General features: G+C 42.4%; 1 protein-coding gene across 2 annotated transcripts in view; it reads right to left on the minus strand.

The window, feature by feature from the left end:
- The window catches only part of TMEM182 (transmembrane protein 182), a 390,758-nt gene that overhangs the window by 217,018 nt on the left and 153,319 nt on the right, over positions 1–20,421 (minus strand). The window lies entirely within an intron of this gene.

The following is a 20,421-nucleotide window of genomic DNA, read 5'->3' on the forward strand; positions in this document are numbered from 1 at the left end:
ATCCTGGCTTCTCATCCCCACATCCTTGCACCTTGCCTCTACCATGTTGGGAGAGATGCTGCATTAGTAGTGAGTAGAGAGATGTTAGCCTGAAGTTACCATTTTGGTTTGATCAGATGGGAAGAATGGGAAGTTCAGAATCCATGACACCCCACAGTGGTCCCAAGACGTTACACACCAAAGTGGGCCATGTTCGTGGGTTAGATGTTGGAGGTACCTCTTGGCATCTGGGGAAGGCGATACTTCTTCCATGTGTGTCTAAAGTAATGCAGAGACCGTCCCCCCCCCCCCTTTTGTGTTTTATTTCCTGTCTCGTATGAATCATGGAGCACAGTTCTGGCCCTTGGGAACAGTGTCAGCTTAAGGCTGTCGCCCCAACAGAAGGCTCATCGTAAAGGATGAGTATTATGTCTCTTTCATAAGAATTAAAGATCTAATCTGACCAGGGTTCCATCAATGCTGATCAGGGGGAGGGGCTTCTTCAAAAATGGAAGACACATGATCAGCTTTTATGGTCGAGATATCCTAATTATACAGTGGGGATTCATTTTGGGTTACAGGATTTTTATTGGAAACCATTTAATTTTCAGTACCTGTCATTTGAAGTGGACAAGGAAGAGGCACATATAAGAATTACTGAAGCACTAAGCCGGGGCCTCTGTCATTTGCATACATCCATATAATATAATTTTTATCTTCTTTTCACATAGGAAGGCAGTGAAATTGCAGATATCACCCACAGACCGCTGCCTAGCATATTCGTCATAGCAAAACTGTTAAGAAGAAGAAGAATGCGGGAAATTCAATTTTAGGAACTAGCTATATTTATCCACACAAGGAGAACTTTCTCAGATGCTAACAAGGAGAACTTTCTCAGATGCGAAGTAGAGCAAACGAAGGAGAGACTATATTTCCCTCCTGCTCTTCTGCTGTTTTACTGTTCCCCACGTTCAAAATTAAACCGAGTGCATAATTTCCCAAAGCAACTTGGTCATTTTCATTTTGAAGATTAAACAAAAAGCAGACCAATGAGAAAGAAGAAAAGAAACCAGAAGCAAATAAGCAGGAGTTGAGATCTCTAAGTTGTGTTACTAATGCATGCTGCTGGTTGATCTTCGGTCTATTAAAGCAATTTGTGAAGCTATTACGTGTGGTCTGTGCAGCGGAGGGCTATCACCAAGCCAAACAGTGATGCTGCCACGCTAAGCACTTACTCTCGCGCCCGCTCACATCCTGAGAGATGCTGTTTGTCACCATTCAAATGAGGCTTCCAGAAGACACCTTGTCTGCAGAAAATATCACCTTGTCAATAAATCTGCATTTCATCTGAGGCAGAATTATTCTAGGAAGTGCCTTTCAGAATGGCGTACTTACGGCACTGCCTTTCCAACTGTTTGATTCACAGAGCTTTGCCTTCAAGGCGTCTTCTCCATCCCTCCACACGTCCCACGGGCTCACAGTAGCCTCCCAATGCCACCGCCAGCAGGGCCAGGAGAAGACAGGTGAGATCCCCATGATCTTACAAAAGCGAGTGATGAGGCGATTTTTCCCTCCTGGAGAGGACCCAGGGTCCTGCCCCTGGAGGAGGCCCTCGATAATCGTTAAATGAAGGAGCGCAGGACTGAACGGGAGGGAGGATGGCAGGACAGTGAAACACTGGGCTGGTGATGAGAGGGCCCCCGGCTTCACAGAGTAGGAGGGAGACAGGTAAAGACAGGATAGCGAGCATGTGATGGGGCTTCTGCCTGAGCTCCTGCCGGCAGTTTTTACTGTTCTAGACCTCAATTCAAGAAATACCGCCGATTAGGGGCTTCCCTGGCAGTCCAGTGGGTAAGACTCCCAGCTTCCACTGCAGGGGGCATGGGTTCGATTCCTGGTCGGGGAACTAAGATCCCACATGCCGTGTGGCCAAAAAATTTTAAAAATAAATAAATAAGGAAAGGAAGGAAGGAAGGAAGGAAGGAAGAAAGGAAGGAAGGAAGGAAGGAAGGGAGGAAGACTGATTAAATAGGCGGTCATTAGAACTAATTATTTCTTCAACGGACTCTGATACAAGCTTCAACAAATCCTATAAATGAGGGCTTTCAGGAACATATAAGGATTAGGCGCATGACCATGAGAAGGAGGCACTACATTATTGCTATAGGTCAAGGGGATCCGGTGCCTTTCTAATGAATTCATTTTTACCCACTGAAGGCCTCAAAGTTCTCCTGAAGTTACTACGTTGCCTGCGATAAGGTGACCTCTGATATAAACACGTTGAACCGGTGGCGTCTAGGTATCCATAAAGCTCTATCACACAGGACCGCTCCCTCTCATCACATCCTCTGTACCGGCAGGCGCAGTAGTCCCCACCCAGCCTCCCCGCGCCGAAGGCTTCAACGGACGTCCCCTGTGAGCAGGGATTTGGGGAAAGTGATCTGGGGAGAGCCCGGTGTCAATAAATTCATATCGACACTTTGATCACAAGCAGCGTGGGACCGAAAGTTTTTGAACAACCAACCATTTGAGAGTGTGTAACATGCTTGTGAAAATATTCAAGGCATAATTAGATAAATAACAGATCCAGTGTCTATTTTTACTTTGCCTTGATGAGAAGCTTTGCAGGAGAGACTGCTGGTAGTTAATTCTCCTTAACAACAATCTGTGTAATCACAAACCCCAATTAGCCGTGCCTGTTTTATGCTATACAAACTATTTCCTTAGCGCTTCACATCACTACTTTGTAATTAGCTTTCATCTACCCGAGCTTTGACTAAAAAAATATAAAAGAGTGTAAGTGATTGTACTGCCACTCAGTATTCTGAGAAATAATCACCCGCGATTTCAATCAGATTAATTTTATCACCCGTATTAAGGAAAATTACCTCGCTCTTCACTCTCTACAGCTGAGGGCTATTTCATTTCCTGAGATGTTCATAAAAGCATAATATAAAGCAATCTGTAATTGTAAATATCCTTCCCTAATAACTTTGAGATATTTCCTTAATACATCTTTACATTTGGAGTTTCCGTTCCATAAAATACAGTAACAAGTGCTCTATTATGTTTTAAGTGTGTGCTGTTAAGCCGGACAACTCAGTGCTGTCCTTCCTGTTTTTACATAGGGTTATATTTAACTTGCAGATAATGGGAACAAGGTTTAGAAGTGATGGAGCGGAATAATGGCGTTACAGCAATAATATATCTTGCCTTTGTGAGGAATAGAACTTTACAGCCCTATTTCAGGTCAGCCAACACCGATGCCATTTTTCACAGCCTGACAACTTTCACCTTCACCCAAACTCCTAATGCGTTTGCAACACCCTTTCCAGCCAGGACACAGGCCTCTCGCTACTGGTGCCCTTCCTTGTAGAGCCCTTCGGAAAGTAACAAAAAAAGGATGAGAAAAGAAAAGGAAGGAAAAAAAAAAAAAGACTGTACTAGCTGGTGGTGGATTCTTGGGGCATCCAGAGATCCCACACGCGGCAATGCAAAGGGTTGAGACCTTCCACTGAGAGTGAGTGATCACAGGGAGGGTTTCAATCCCGGATGTGTGGAGAGCGGGAACTTTCCCACTGGACCGAGTGCATTACGGCACTTGCCTTCATCAGGTGCAGGGCAGGACTGTTGTTCTGATTAGGCGGCGGGTGGCTGTCTAAGCCGTGCTGAACACTACACTGCAGCTCTCTGACTCCCTGACAAGACGAATTATTAGGTGGGTCATTCCATCAGAGTTGTACCTGGAAGGTGGAGTTTAGAAGTATTCAGGATTCTGAGCTCAAAAACAAGTCAAAGCCCCAAAGCTGGGAACCCTGGGGGGTCTACTTGAAGCCTTGCTGATCATATTAAAATATAATTTGTATCCTGAGCCACCAATCCATAGTTTCATGCATAAGAAGTCTACCAGCATCTAAGATGCGGCATACCTAGCCAACACACACAACTGTATACATCTGTCCTGGTGGGCACAGGTCGTTTAAATTTGATAAAGACCACAGGGGGCAGGCTGGTGTGGAAGGGACGTTCCATCGCTCTGTGCAGTGGACCTTGAATTGCTCTCATATAGGCAGGCCCCATAGGGAAATGAAGTGTTCAGATCGCTTTAATCTGCTCCCCTCCAGCAAACACAGTGGCTTTTGCCGGCTCAACTCAAAAGTGTTCTCCCTTGTTTAATATTCTTCCTGCCTCTCTGTCTCCTGGCAGGTTTGCAAAGGTTTTTTTGTTGTTGTTGTTGTTTTGTTTTCCTGCAAAATAACGTAATGTGGACCAAAACTTTGGGATTTGAAATGGGAAGGGGAAGAAAAGAAAGTGAAACCATTTGTTGTTTTCTTGGTTTTCTGATGCAAGACAGGGCATGGCAGAGACATGCACTTGGGTGTGGAAGCATGTCCAATGAGAAAGGTCCACAGCACCCATTTCCCATATTGAGATTTTTCTGTAAACACTGTTCTGACCCCGACTGCTGATGTAGGCAATGCTTTGACCCTGACTGCTGATGTAGGCAATACTGTGACCTGGGGCAACCTGTGACATCTCCATACCTCTGAGGACAGGCTTTCCAGGATGTGAGCAGTGAAACAAAACTGAGACCCTATAAACTAATTAGCCTCCCTTGTTTTATTCCCCTCGCTGTCAAAAGAAAGGGTTTAACACATGTTCTTGCCTTGTATATTCTAATCCTTCCATCAAGACAGAAGACCTTTTAAAACATGAAGATGTCATCTACTATTACGAAGAAGACTCAGGCTTGTGCATTTCACATAAAATCCAACCAGCACCCTCCCAGACGCTGCTGTAGGGTTGCCCCTGTGCAGCATTCATTTGAAAACATCAATGGGTTACATCACGTTAGGGTACAGAATAAACATTTAACCCTGACCAGGGAAGCTTTGCTTTATGGTATCCAAAGATGTAGCTTCTATTCTAACTTATTACCTATACCTCCCAACATTGAAAAATTAATGGATTATCGCAGGTGGAGTAAGGGCCAACAAGTTAGGGACAAAGAAAGTGTGCGTGTACGTGGGGGAATAATACACATTGGACAAGTGGATGGTTCAAAAGAAAATGTCTGTTTTGAATACCTCTTGTCAGGCATTAGTAACGACAGTCGTCTCCTGGAGGACGTTGGATCTCTTGCTATTTTCCCTGAAGTTCTATGGTATAAGGAAAAGCCAGCAGGCATACAAACAGTGGTGACCGGGACCCACGTTCACACGAGCGAGCCTGACGAGCGAGGGTCGGCGATGAGCCAAGGAAACGTGAGCTGGGTCCCGGGCATCCACCCGTGCTGTCCTGTTAGGTGGACTCGCTGAGGAAAAGCTCAACTGCTTTTTGTTTTTATGGAGGTCAAATTACTCAATTAATTAAAGATTTTTCTTTCACCGTGTAGGAAAATTACCTTGGGAAAAAGCTTTAATTTAAATATCGAAATATTTCTTAACCTGTGAATTTCAAAAGCTTATAAAGGCCAGTTTGATTTGGAATCATCCCTTTTTTTGGGGGGTTGGGGGGCTCGTGCCACGCAGCTTGCGGGAACTTAGCTCCCCGACTGGAGATCGAACCCAAGCCCCCGGCTGTGGAAGCGTGGAGCCTTAACCACTGGACCGCCAGGGAAGTCCCTAGAATCGTCGCTTTCAAACTGAGCTTCAGAGAGTTATGACAGTTCATTTCAGAATGTATTCATTCCCTACACACTGATTTTTATTGAACATTTACTATATGAACACTTACTATATGTTGAATGTTATGCTAAGAACTGGCTGTCAGAGGGAGGGTCTTTTTTTAACACAGTCAATGGAAAGAATATTCAAAAACCTTTTCTTTGGTTTTTTTGTTTGTTTGTTTGTTTTTTACTTGGTCACTGTTTGCAAAAGTACCTAGCTTGAGGAAAAGACGCCAAGACTGAAAACTATGAAATCCTTTTATAAGTTTCTCTTCATATTACCAGGAAATGCTCCCTAGAGATAAGGGTGCGGAAACTCAAATAACCTAGCACATGTAAAATTTGCACTTTTTAATAATAAAAGTAATGGGAAATAAAAAGATCTATGCTGATTCAAGTTATTGATTTAAGTAAGAAAAGTCAGAAATGTGTAATTTTGTTTTTGAGTGATAGTATTCAATGACAAAGGCCCAGCTTCATTAGCAGAGGTACAGTTCCTATTGTCTGACTTGACACCTGACTCACTACCCAGCCTGCTTGCTGGGAACCGAACACCTTGTCCCCAGCTGGTGGCACCTGTGGGGACTAAGCAAAAGGAGAGGCGGCCAGAATGGCAGGGACAACCCACTCAGTTTACAGGCAAGAAACACCAACACAAGTCGCTTCTGCTTGGAGCATGTTGACAGGCAGGGAAAGCACAACGATAGTAGGGGAACAATACGCGCTTAAGATGAAAAGGCAGAAAGTAATTAAAAGGAAGAGAAGGCAAGGAGGCCCCTGGGACCGCATTTTCTCCAGGTTCAGTGGGCTGGTGCCCAGTCTTCCCGTGGCCCAGCCTGACTGCAGAGAGAAGGGGACTGAAGGCCCAGCCCGGATGGAGGGGAACACGATTCTGACCCAGGAGCGATGGGAAAAGCACCAGTCCTTCCCCGAACTTCAGTTGGCGAGGTCACAAACGGCATGAGGCTCATGGTTTTAAAATGCCCTGCTTAGATCGTTCAGGGATATATTAGTATCCTCAGGCGGCTGTAACGACTATCACAGACTGGGGAGCTTAAAGGACAGAAATGGATTTCCTCACAGTTCTGGAGGCTAGAAGTTCATGATCAAGTTGCTTGCGGGGCTGACGTCTGGTGAGAGCTCTCGCCTTGGGTGGCAGGCAGCTACCTTTTTGTTGTGCCTTCACATGGCCTTTCCTCAGTGTATACACACACACACACACACACACACACACACATCTCATGTGTCTCTCATAGCGACACTCATCGCACTGGACCAGGGGCCACCCTTGCCCTCTCATTTAACCCAAATTACTTCCTTAGAGGTCTTGTTTCCAAAAACAGTCCCACTGGGGGTTAGCGCTGCAACATATGAATTTTCTGGGGACACAGACATTCAGTCCACAATAAGGGAATTTTACTAAAATAAATGGCTCAAGTAAGATCACCACACAACGACTGTCCTAATTACCTTAGATGTCATCACACAATAGAGATGGAGGGGTGGAAAAGGGCCTTGGTGAAGAAGCTTAACTGCATCACGCGATTGAAGGGTCGTAGCTGCTTCCTTGGACATTTGTGCCAAACGTCAGACAAGGAGGAGCACGCAGGGTCCACAGGCTCCCAGGGTTCCCACCCTGCCCCATCCCCTGCGGGAGTGAATGCTCAGAGGAGACCCCTTCTGTCCCTCCCGCAACCAGAAGTAAATACAATGGTGCTATTTATTCGCTTTGCTTTGTTTTTTCAGAAGACTCCCTCTTTCCACAGGCTTCATTTAAACAAAACCACATGAAGTTTTGACTCTTTTTTAGGAAAGCCCTTGTGAGCTGCCCAAGCTCCGTGGGGTATTCTGCCCTTTCTAGTCCTTTGCCTGCTACAGCCATGAGCAGACATGTAGTAGCGCTCGTACATTTTTGTGGAATGAGTTTAAAAATAAAGAGAGAACTTTACTCTGTGAACAAACACTTCAAATAAATCCATGTACAGATATACCCAGCAAAACGTCTCTCTGCTGAATATTTTCCTGGTAGGATAACTCCTGGTAGTGTTTTGTTTTGTTTTGTTTTTTGCTCGTCTGTTTGTTCTGTTTTTAGCTATCTCTCTTTGTTTTGCCCCTTAGTGATTGCTCTAGCATCTAAAATATGCATCTTTAACTTAGAGTTTATTTACCTTAAAATAATACTATATCATGACATATAGCACAAGAACCTTACAAGGGTACACTTCTCTTTCCCACTTCCCAACTTCTGTGCTATTGTTGTCACATATTTTTGCATATGTTAGAAACCCCACAATATGTTATTAGTTTACTAGCTTTAGACAGTCAATTATCTTTTAAATAACTGTAAAAATGAAAAAATACTATTTAACATTTACCCATGTATTTAACATCTTTGACGTTCTTCACTCTTTTGTGTAGATCCAAGTTTCCATCTGGTATTACTTATATTTAGCCCAGAGAACTTCCCTTAATATTTCTTGTAGGGCAGGTCTGCTGATGACAAATTCTCTCAACATTTGTTTTGCTTAAAGTGTCTTTATTTTACCTTTATTTTCAAGGGGTTTTTTTCCCACAGGATGTAGAATTCTACATTGACATTTTTTGTTCTTTCAGCATTTAAAAAATGTTTCATTGACTTTGGGCTTGCATAGTTTCTTAACAGAATTGGCACTAACTCTTTTCTTCATTCCCCTTAATATAATATGCATTTTTTTTCTATCAGATTTCAAAATTTTTGACTTTTCACTGGTTTTCAGGAATTTCATTACCATGTACCTTACTGTTTATCCTACTTGAGATTTTTGAGTTTCTTGGATCAATGGGTTTATAAGTTTTATTATACTTGAAAATTTTAGGCCATTATTCTTGAATTATTTTGTAGCACCCTTCTCTCTTTTTCCTGCTAGGACTCAAAATACACATATGATAGGCCAGTTAGTATTGTCCTTCAGGTCTGTCCATTTTTTAGCCTTTTTAAGCCTGTACTTTGTTTCAAAGTTTCCTATTGTCTTGCCTTCAAATGTACTGATCTTTTCTTCTGCAATGTCTAATCTGCTGTTAATCCTATACAGTGAATTTCTCATTTCGGATATTTTGTTTTTCAGTTCTATGGTTTCAATTTCTTCCTTTTTATTGTTTCCATTTCCATCTCCATTATGCTCATGATTTTCCTTTAAATTCTTGGATATATTTATAATAATATTTTAAATTTCTTATCTGCTAATTATATCATCTCTGTCATTTCTGTGTCTGTTTCTACTGACTGATTTTTCTCCAGGTATGGGACACATTTTCCTTCTTCAAATGTCTAGTAGTTTTTATTAGATGCTACACATTGTGGTTGTTACATTGTTGAGTGCTTGATTTTGTGGCCTTTATGTAGAGTGTTGAGCTTTGTTCTGGCAGACAGTTATTAGCAGGTTATTTTTATCCTTTGGAAGCTTGTTTTTAAGCTATATCAGGGTGGGCCTAGAGTAGTTTTTATTGAGGGCAGTTTAGCCATACTAACAAGGCCTCACTCTGCTGAGGTCTCTACTGAAGGCCCTGCAAAGGCAACAGAATTTCTTCACTCAGACCAGCTAGAATGTTATTGCCTCCCAGCTCTGTGTGAGCTCTGGAAGTGTTCAGCTTACAACTCACTGGTCATTATTTTTTTGCCCTGATCATGGAGTTTTACTGTATGCATGTACAGTTTAGTACATAGAAAGTCTTGAGGAAACTCCTGTAAGAGTTCTGTCTTCTCTCTTCTTTCCTCTCTCTCTCCTTCCCTCTCCCTCTCTCTCCCTCTTCCCTCTCTCTCTCCTCAGTGGTACTCTGCTTTGAAAATTCCAGCCACGTGAAACTACCTGTACTACAATCTCTGTCTTGTCAGCTCAGTAAGACCACTCTTCTCTGCCTAAGTTCTTCCTCCTTATGCTCCAGTTTTAAAGAACTCCAAGCAGCAAACTGGGGCGACCACAGCACTCACTTTGTTTGTTTCCCTCTTCTTCAGTATCCTAGTCCTGCAGTGCCTGGTGTTCAATGTCTTTAAAAAAATCATTTCATAGATTTTGTCTAGTTTTCTAGGTATCTATGGCATGAGTGCAGGTTGGTTACTTCAGCATGGCCAGATGCAATCATCCTTTTGCTTTTTAATTTTAAAACTACATAACTTATCTTCGTCTTCCAAAATAATGTCTTTTGACAAATGTTCATATAGAAGTATTATTTTTATATCCCCCAAACTCAATACAACATACCAAGCAATTGCCTAACCAAGCAATACGCAGAAAAGCCTTGAATTACAGTCCATATGCAACTCACAGAATCATGGGTAGTTATGCTAAAATTCACACCAAGTGTCATCATCAGAAGGAATATGTGCTTCAAATGTTGGAGCTAAGAGTGGCCATGGAACAGCAGTAAAAACAACTGTTGGCTAACAGCCTAGGTAATATATTAGTGATCTGGAAGTAGAGCTTACATTGTGCATCTTAATACAGTGGCTTGTTACAGCTATGTGGGACACTTGGAGTACTTGCATTGTATTCAGGACATTAGCTAGGGATTTTGTGTTCACATGGAAGGCCATAAATTTTCCCATTTATGGTAACGGAAAATGACCATCCACTGAGTGTTCTCAGGCAGATATCTGTTTTTCTGCATAGGATCCCTGACGTTGAGCATGAAATGATTGCATTTCCTAATGGAAAGGCTTCTCCCAAAAACATTCCAAAGCTTCCAGGGTAGCGCATTCTCATCCTTAGCAAGGCTCAATTCCTGTCTAAACACCTAGAGAATAGTTTGTGAGGGTTCATTTGAATAAAATCATAAGGAGATTATTTGAGAAATGTCTGAATCTCGACATTGGAGTCCTGCTGAAAGATGAGTAAACCATTCAATCAGGCTCATGCCGAGCTGACTCTAGTAAATAAAAGAAAAAAAATTCAAGAGAGAACCTAAAACATTTTGACCTAAAGAACTGTTAATAGCATGAGAAGCTCTTATGATGAGTGCACATGAAAAGTCCTTATCACAAAGGAGATGCCTAGTTATTAGACAGCTTAACGAAATTTCTGATGTACAGTATTAAAACAATAGAAAATTCCAGTACTGAGGACTGATGTCTCAAAATTCACAGAATGATTATTTTTGACCAAAACCCATTGATTTGAAAGGATTAAATAAGACTGAAACCTTTTCAAACAGAAGCACCCAATTTACTAATGATTTGTACCTATAGGCAAATCAAATTAATTGCACTATTTCTGGAAATGTTACAAGTAGAGAGGGAAATTTCGCATTCATCAAACCCATTTAAATCCATTTGGAACCCTTTCTGAGAGGCATTAAAAAGATTTAGCTGTTTAAGGAGTGAGCAAGGCTATTTAGACACAATTATTTAAAAGTATTAAAACATGCTTCTGGTTTCCCCTTAATTTAGTAGCACGATGTCCAGGACCTCTCTGATGCACTGAATCCATCGTAGGTTTGACATTGGCCTCGGTTGTTTTCTTTTAGCAAAGATTCTGGCATCATAAGAGCCCAGGCCACTTTCTCCTTCAAGAAATATATATTATTAAGTCTCTAATTAGAAAGGAATCAAGAAATAAGCTGTCAGCTGAAATTTATGATTCCTTATAAAATGCTAAGGGCCACAATGGTTCATTTTAAAACGCCGGCTGCCACACATTTCCTTTCCTTTGGCTGCAATCACTTAACAAAGAAAAAGCATTTCTGAGCCACAAATATTACATCTAAGAACTCACAGGAGCGATGTTCAAATGAAGTACTTTGTAGGACAGCATCTAATCATTCTGATGGGATTGGGTTTTATTCTCGCTTACCTAGACTCTGTTTTATAGCCCTCCCTATACTCGTTTGGGGGAAAATGCAGCCATTTTCCCCCATTTTAGTGGCATTAATAGACATAAATGGGTAAGGCTAGGAGGGGGCAAAGAGGCTGGGGAGAGAGGCCAGAGATGCCTTGTGTACAGAGTGGGGGAGTTCAGCAGCATCTCTGCCATTCCTGGTAATAGAAATCGCGCGGTTATAGCCCCAGTCTCCCAGTGGACAAGTACAGTACCCCAGCTTCTCATTACAGAAGAACTGCATCCCTCCCTTTTCCACATTAAACATGGGCTACACTTTGTGAAGGAAACACCCAAGGTCTTGGACCAGTGATTTGGCTCCAGCTTCAACTCTGTTTACCGCTTGGTAGAGCGGCCCCTGCTCCGTGGTGAGGGGACGTGTGCAAGCAGTGGGCAGCGAGTCTGGACACGCTGGTCACCACTCTTTCAAAAGGGCAGCCTCAAGATTCCGGGTGGAATTAGCTCTGCCAACTGCCTTATTCCCTCTCCTCCCACAGACCCACACGCTACAGTCTTTAACAGAAAGATTTCCTGTGAAGTTAAAATCAAGGAGCCCAGCAACTTTTTTTAGATGTGTTTTGAAATGGACATAAATCTGAACAAACCGTACAAACGTGCCTAACGCCAGTTACAGAGCTGACCGTTTACTGCTTTCTACTTTTTTAAACCTATCGTCCCATTTTCAAGAATATTTTAAAGTTACTTTTTAAAACGCCTTTATGCTTAGCACGACATGGCCCCATGTGGACTGGGGAATTTTTCAGGATGCTGGAATGTTAGGCAGAGTTCTCAAGCCTGACAGGTCCTTTTCTCTCTCCATCATCCTAATTTTTAAAGTGTTAAAAGGTCCCCACTGATCCCCTAGACTGCATTCTGACCCAGCTTCCTCTGTGCTTGTTGTTCTGGCAACCAAGCTGTCTTCTAGTAATAACTCCAACACCTCTGCAGGGCTTCAGGCTGTTACTAAGGTTTCCTTGTACCCAAGGTGCCTTATCTCCTTGAATTTGTTGATCTTCAAAAGCAGGGGATGCTTTCCCACTCTGGATAGGGTCAACATCATCTTGCTGGCAGAGTCAGCCAAGCGTTAGCAAGCTGCCCTTGTTTCCAGCACCTTCTCAGCCATGAACAGCCCACATCATGCCCCATGAAGCATTTTCTCTCAATCCTACTTTAGGATCTTATACTTTTATTCTACTTCCAAGTTTCTTGTGCCCGGGCTCCCACTGCCTTCCCAACCCTATTCTTCCTCCACCAAAGCTTAATGGTTCCACTATTACTTAGAAAGAATCCTGGACTTCCAGCGCAGGTAAATAAATGAGATGTAATCTCACCTTGTTTCCCATTTTACAAATAAGAAAACTGAAGAGCGTGTTGACGAAGTGAGTTGTCCAAAGTCACAGCTGATCCCGGGAATTCTCACCTAGGGTGGTGCTTTCCCAGTGTCAAGGCTGGGTCTTGCCCAGTGATTGGTTCTTCATGCCTGTATGATAACCCAAGTGTTTAAGACAAAGAGTGTCAGCTTTCCATGTGCTCTAACTGAAGGAGGGATGAGTGGAGGGGTTACAGGCACCATGTCAGGCAGTGTCTCTCAGCTGCGCCCCCTTCTGGCTACCAGCCACTTCCACTGGGACTTTTGTCGACTGCACAGAAAAGAAGAAACCCACCACCAACTCTGCTGTCACAGGGCCACCTCCTTTTGAAACAATGCTGTCCTGGATTATCTGTCTTCTACCCTCCAAAATTTTTCTTCCCCTCCCTTGACAAAGGGGACAACAATTGCAACAAGTATCTTATGAGGAGTTTGGAAGAGCTGGAAGACCAAGCCATCCAAGGATGCCTGGAAGAAAGGACTCACCAGGGGGACATGCTTGATCCCGATGCGGCCACAGCCGCTGGAGCAGAGACTGTGGAGGTGGAGGCTGCAGCCCTGGAAGGCATCTGAGTGATGGCCCAAGGGGCCAGGCAAAGCATTGCCGATGATGGTGGTTACCCTGCTGCAGCCCTGACGCACACAGGACTACCCTACATGCCAAAGGCAAGGACCTCTCCATCACTGCGAGTGTTCAAGTGGGGATGTGAGAGAGGAAATCCTGTCTCCATACCTGCTAGGGCTCTGGGGTTTCATTGTGCATTTTTCACAGTCGTGATTTTGACTGTTGCTGTTGACCGTGAAGCGCCCACATTAGCAGCCAGCCCTCGACCACACAACTGTGCCCACTTCAGATGTGTGTATTTTCTCACACCAGCCAAAGGGCTGTTGTTTTCCTGCCCTTCTAGTTTGGCTTCCATTTTTAGCTTTTATTTTTTTTGCTTCGGACGTCAATGGCTGTCCTCTTTCGTAATGATCAAATGAGCACTTTGTAGGCAAAAACCTATCAGAATAGACGATATTATAATTTTTTTTTTAATTTTGAGGGAAAGGGGGAATAAAACAATGCACACATTGCCAGGAAAAATGATTCCTCTGAAAAGTAAGTTTGCTTTTAAAATACAGATAATAAAACCACCAAGTTCCCATGCCAAACACCACCATCAACAAATTAAAAACCTTCCACCCTCACACCACAAATGGTAAAAGCCTTGATATCCAGGTGCAGGAAAAGCCATTGAAGACACAGACACCTTGATATCTAGGTGCGGGAAAAGCCATTGAAGATGCAGACACCTGATTTGTAAATACAAATACACATTTTCATATCCACAGAAACTTATATGTGAGAAAGAAAATCACACGTGCAAACACATTGGCTGCTTCCGAAAACTTGGCCCCGAAAGTCGACTATATTTTGCCATTGGCAGATGTTGTTGTTGTTTTTATCATTGGATACGTCGGTATTTTTACACACTTCAGAAAGGATCTCTGAAATCACGAATGTTTTCTAAAACAAACTTAAAGTAAGCATTTACATTCAGGGTCCAAAACAAGGTACCGGTAGAAGCTGGCCCTCTAATGAGATTTTTTTTTTTTTTTCCTTCCCTAAACAAATGCAGAATGATGTGTGATGCACTTTCCAAGCCAGGTCACCTTTAAGAACCCAGGGATGGCCATCGCCACTGAATTACCCGCCAGCCCTCACCAGAGATGTCTGCCGTGCAAAACCTGTGACAAAGGACTGAAATGACAGCACTCTGACTCACTCTTACATTGTGTTTGTTTAGGAAGGTCCTAGAAATTGTATTTCACCAACCACATTCGCTATCAACACACAATTATCTGGCTTAATCATGTGGAACAGTGGCAAATTCACCTGGGGCTTAAGAACTAATGACATTCTCGTCTGAGCTGCTTTAGTGAAATGGCCTAGCACCTGAAGCAGGAACAGCAAGATTGCTCAAGAAAATTTGGTTTTCTGTTTTCATTTCACAGCATAGGGCCTCTGCTCAAATCAACAAACACTCCTGATTAAATAGCCGTGGTAGCTGGCTTCTCCGCACTCCCGCGTGTGGCTCGGAATGTACATCGAGCACCCCAGCCTTTACAGGGAAAGGACTGTCTGCGACTTGTTGGTGATGCATTGTCTTTCTGACGGGGAAAAGAAGTAAATCAATCAGCAGTGCATAATTTGGGTCTGATTACAGTTATTAGCGTGGGCAACCCTTGTGTGGCTGGAAGCACCGCCAGCCCTGCAGCCCCAAAGTCACGCGAACACACTCAGGTGTATGTTTTCCTTTCCTCTTGCCATCTGGGGCGAGGGCATTAAGATTCTGCTTACTCCTGAAAAATCCAGCCCCTACCCTCGGCCTTAACCCCCAGTGTGCAAGGGGCTTTGTAGAGTCACTGCTGACTCTGCTGCTAAATCCCAAGGAGGGGAGAGGCCAATTTTCAAAAGCTGGCAGGGGCGAGAAATGGAGTGTTCAGACTTCCAAATGCTTCAGAAAACGGGGGGCAGGCTCAGCGTTTCTTCTGGAGGGCTGCAGGAGGAACGGCCTTCACGCAACAGAGAGATGGTTGATTTGCCTTAGCAGGCAAAGGCAGACCAGGAGAGCCTACCGAATTCCTGTTTTCCCTCTTGGTGCGTGTTCCACACCAAATGTCCTTTTATTTCTATTTTTGTTTTATCCCTCTCATTAGCATGGGCTGCAGGGCTATCAGTGATAAGCAGAACGCTTTAACTTCAGCTAGAGTTTTTGGTGTTACTGCTAGCTCTGGTGCTGGGCTGCCTGCAGCTGAGCCCAAAAGCCCACTGTTTAGAGAAATTCCGGAAGTCCTTAGGTTTGCCAGCTGTAAGCGTAGCTTCACATGCTCTCCCTCTGATTCCGTGTCCTCACCCTGTCTGCATCTGTCTCACGACTTCTAACTACCACTGACACCACGACTGTCCCTACCCATCGACTATGCGGGAATGCATAAACTGGGAAAAACAGTACTCAGAGCAGAAGCAAAAATAATAATGATAAACCCAAGGCAGTAAAGGATAAAAGAGAGAGAGAGAGAGAGAGAGAAAGCAATAAAGGCTAAAAATTCTCACAAGTCTGAAGATTCGTTGTCATACTGACTTTCAATACTACATTTTTTAAAAAAAACAGGTGGCATTTTATAGGAAAGCCTTTTGATACTTGACAAACTAAAGGTCTTTTTGATTGCGCTCCAAAAGTAACCTGCCTCATAATAAAACGGCTAATGGCACAAACACCAGCTCCCCCAGGCTCCTAAGTGGGTGAATTCATCACACTCTTTTTCACCAGCCAAGTTCAGTACGTGTGGTTTCTCGGTGGACACGCCTGCCAATGTGACTGCTTTGATCGCTGTGAGACAAAGTGTAATCAACCTTCATTGTACAGTTCAAATAAAGTTCCTACATACTCATCACCAACAGTACACGGCTGCCGATCATTGGCCAGAAGCAGCAGTTCCTGACTTCATCAGAAAGAGACACAATACAGCCCCAGATGACATGAGCTATGGGATATTTCTCATAAAAAGGAGGCACTTATTGATACATATGAGGCAGTTTCCATATGAGGAATCGGGGCTCAGACAGGAAATAGCACTAGTTCAAAATCAACTAGCTCTGAGAAGTATGGCTACAACCTGCATCAGTTGCTTCTATGAAGCCTCGGAAATGGAAATGACTTAGAAAAATCTAAAACCACCTTCTTACAAAACAGTACATACCCGGAAGTCCCTTGCCTTGGTAAAGGGCTCAGTGTTGTGCTGCTTTTGCATCTACTGCAGCTTCAGTCTCCCCCAGAACCTCTCCCTCCCTCATCCTTCTACCTACCTTCCACAATGCTGATGCGTCCACCATCCACTATGTGAAAGGGACCTGAAGCTGAACAAGACACAATTCTGCCACTAAGCGGACTACAGTGTGGGTGTTATAGGGCTAGAGAAAAATAAAACTAACGAGTTTTCAGCATCCACTATAATTATAGAAACATATGCAAGAGCTTAAGGAACATAAATGGAAACGAGCATTCTATTAGCAGAAGAAAGTACAGCAACTTTTCACAACGAAAAATGATATTTACACAACAGCACTGAGTTTTGTTTTAGTATCTCAGAGAGGAAGGTTGGGGACGTGGCCTTCCAGGTGGAGGAGACAGCATCGTGCCCTTGTCCACTCTTCTATTCCCTCGATAATAATTAGTATTGCTCTAGGCACCGAAAACAGAGGACTGGGGAGATGATACCATCTCTGCTCTTGTGAACTGGAGGCTACCGGGGGAGACATAAAATCACCAAATGATCACATAGCCACAAACAGTGCCAAGTAGTATGAAGAAAAATAGGGACAGGAGTTCAGAGCAGTGCCAGGCCTCTCTGAGGAGGTGATGTGTAAGCCTAGACCTCAGGAATGAAACTGAGAGACAGTCATGTGCACGAGGCAGGGGGGAAAGCCCTGCTAAGGAAGGAAGACCCCTGCTAAGAGCTGTCACATTTTTGTCTAGACCAGTTAAATCCTGACTATTGGCAAAGGGTCTAGACCTCCTACCCCAAATGGACAAACCGTGTAAATAACCCACTTGGTGGAATTCTGGTTTTACTTTTCTCTCACCACCACGTGCTGCCTGTGACTCTGTGTGAATCACTTCTCTTCCACACATCCACTTCTAGACACATGAGCAAAACAAGAAAAAGCTCAAACCTGACAATAAGTTAATAACAGAAAATCAGTGATGAAAAAAGTTTATCACCTGAAAGCAGTGGTTTTCTCTTGACATGACCAAACTATTCCATTCCCTCCCCTGTAGTCCTGGGACAGAAACAATCTTCCTACTGTCTCAAAGTGAAACGCTTTCACCATCTCCCTCAGCAAGTTGGATTATAAATCCTATCTGACCATTCAAATCTACATGAAGTACTTGTCTAAAAAAAAATTTTCGTTGTTCCATAATCCACTTATTTCCAAAATTATCTCACAATTTTTAATTAAGGGGGGATGAAGTAAAAATACCCAGACTAATTCATTACTAAAAAGAACTCTATTATTCTCTAACCTTAGAAGCATATTTTAAGTTGCAAAAGGAAACTAGCACTCAAGCTACAGGCTAAGGACAGTCAGGTAAATGTTCAGGATAATTTAGAAATGAAAACAAGGGGAATAGTCCATGTTTGCCAAGGTGGAAAAACTCAAGAGTAAGAATACATAGCAACATAGAGAACTGGACACTGCTCAGCGGCTGACCAACAGTACTATCAGGTAAAGTCCTCCTAATCCCTATTTTTTTGGACTCAGATTCTCCATCAGCTGTAATGACCCCTACTCTTCCAAACTACTTAGGCAATGAGAAAATCAAATGAACCACCATGGCTTAAAAAAATATGCTTTTTCTTTTTCAACATTTTTATTGGAGTATAATTGCTTTACAATGGTGTGTTAGTTTCTGCTTTATAACAAAGTGAATCAGCTGTACGTATACATATGTCCCCATATCTCCTCCCTCTTGCATCTCCCTCCCACCCTCCCTGGTGGTCCAGCGGTTAAGACGCTGCACTCCCAATGCAGGGGGCCCAGGTTCGACCCATGGTCAGGGAACTAGATCCCTCATGCTGCAACTAAGACCCAGCACAGCTAAATAAATAAATAAATAAATATTTTTAAAAATTAAAAAAATTGAGATCTTCTTTCAATAAATAGATAAATAAATAAATATTTTTTAAAAATAAAAAAATAAAAATTGAGATCTTTAAGTAAATATTTTTTAAAAATAAAAAATAAAAATTGAGATCTTCTTTAAATAAATAAATAAACAAATAAATAAATATCACCTAACTAAATACATGTAAGTTTATTATACTTTCATTACAAATGTCCCTCCTAGGTCATTAAAGATGGTAACAAATTCTCCATCACTCTGTGCGAGAACAAAGATAAAGGAAACCTTCATAAAACAAGAGAGAACACAGAAAATGCACAGTACCAGGAACAATCCCACCATCAACTTAAAAACCCTTCCCCTCATGAATTACCTCTAAACAACCCAACATGTATTCCAAAACCACCCCTGACCCTTTACCAAAAAATCCCTTTGTCGCTTGTTGTAATTGTTAACACTGGACTATCATAATGTTTCTTCCCAGGAAATTATAAGAGCACTTTGCTCATTAGAAAGAGTCAGGATGCTTCACTAGTCCTGTTCCTGGAGATTCTGATTCACTACATCAGGAGTGGATACCAAGGATCTGGATATGTAACACACACCGCGAGCGATTCTTGCTATCAGGAAGTTTTGAGCAACGCCACCGTGGCCTGAGTGAGCAACTGAGGAGCCTTAAGCAGGAGCCCGGCACCCTCCAATCTGTGCTAAAACCAATTTACAAATGCCTCACCTGGGAGCTTTCTACTTTGAGTCAGAGACTGGCTTCTGGAAATCGGCTAGGGCACTGTTAAAAATCCCAATACTCAGGCCAGAGCTCCTCAGACTAATTACAACAGAAGCTCTTGGGGGCAGGATCCAGACACAGCATCTTTAAAGCTCTCCAGGTGATTCCAGTGTGCAGTGTTGAGTGGACAGAATTCTGAGCAATACTCCCCTGGCTCCTTACACAAACAAGATGACCCCCTCTCTCTCTGACAGGCTTTGGGATCTAGTAATGAAAAGTCAAGGCTCATTAGATTAGCTTTCACTGTCACTTGCTTTATTTTTCTTTGTAGAACTTATCATTATCTAACATTTTAATATACTTTAGTAGTATTTAAAACACACACACACACACACACACACACACAGAGTCTATCTCCCTTTTTTAAAATATATGTTTCATTAGATTGAAGAATTTTTCTGGAATAGTGTACCTAGTATATGGTTGAAAACATTTTTGTGCTGTTATTGAATTGATACTACATATATACTATCAGTTGGCAGAGGATGGGGGGGGGGATAAATATTATTATTAGCCGATGCAACCTTAACTAAGTAGATGGATATTCTGGATGAAAAGAAAGAAAAAATAACTGTGAATTAAGATGTTATTGGCAATGATAATGAAGAGAGATCTTAGATGTAGCAAGAGAAGTGGTCCAAAACGTCAGTGCACTCCTAATAACATGGGCAGATTAGTAATGAATCCGCCACCATGCCGTAAAGGGAAAAATTCTCGTAAATAGCCAACCATCATTAAATGTTTGCCTCACAAAGTCATTTAAATAATAATATTTAAGTGGCTCTAAACTCTTTATGTTCATAACCTCTTATACCTCTGTAAAGCTCAAATCAAACACAAACAAGACCACAGACCAATAAAAGTTCATTTAACAAAATTAATTTAATGTCATACATGATGCTACCTTGCAAAAACAAAAACGCTAATTCTACATTTAATAGGAAAGAATTCTTTTTTTTTTTTTTTTTTACCTTTAACTTGTCCAGTTGTCTCTTTTTATTTTGAGCATAATGAAACATCATCTGATCAACTTTGTTGAAATGTTGTTATTTTCTTTTTGAACAATAAATTTGTATTTTAAAGGTAATCCTTAACTT

The sequence above is a fragment of the Balaenoptera ricei genome, chromosome 13 (assembly GCF_028023285.1).
Source record: "Balaenoptera ricei isolate mBalRic1 chromosome 13, mBalRic1.hap2, whole genome shotgun sequence".
Classification (NCBI taxonomy): domain Eukaryota; kingdom Metazoa; phylum Chordata; class Mammalia; order Artiodactyla; family Balaenopteridae; genus Balaenoptera; species Balaenoptera ricei.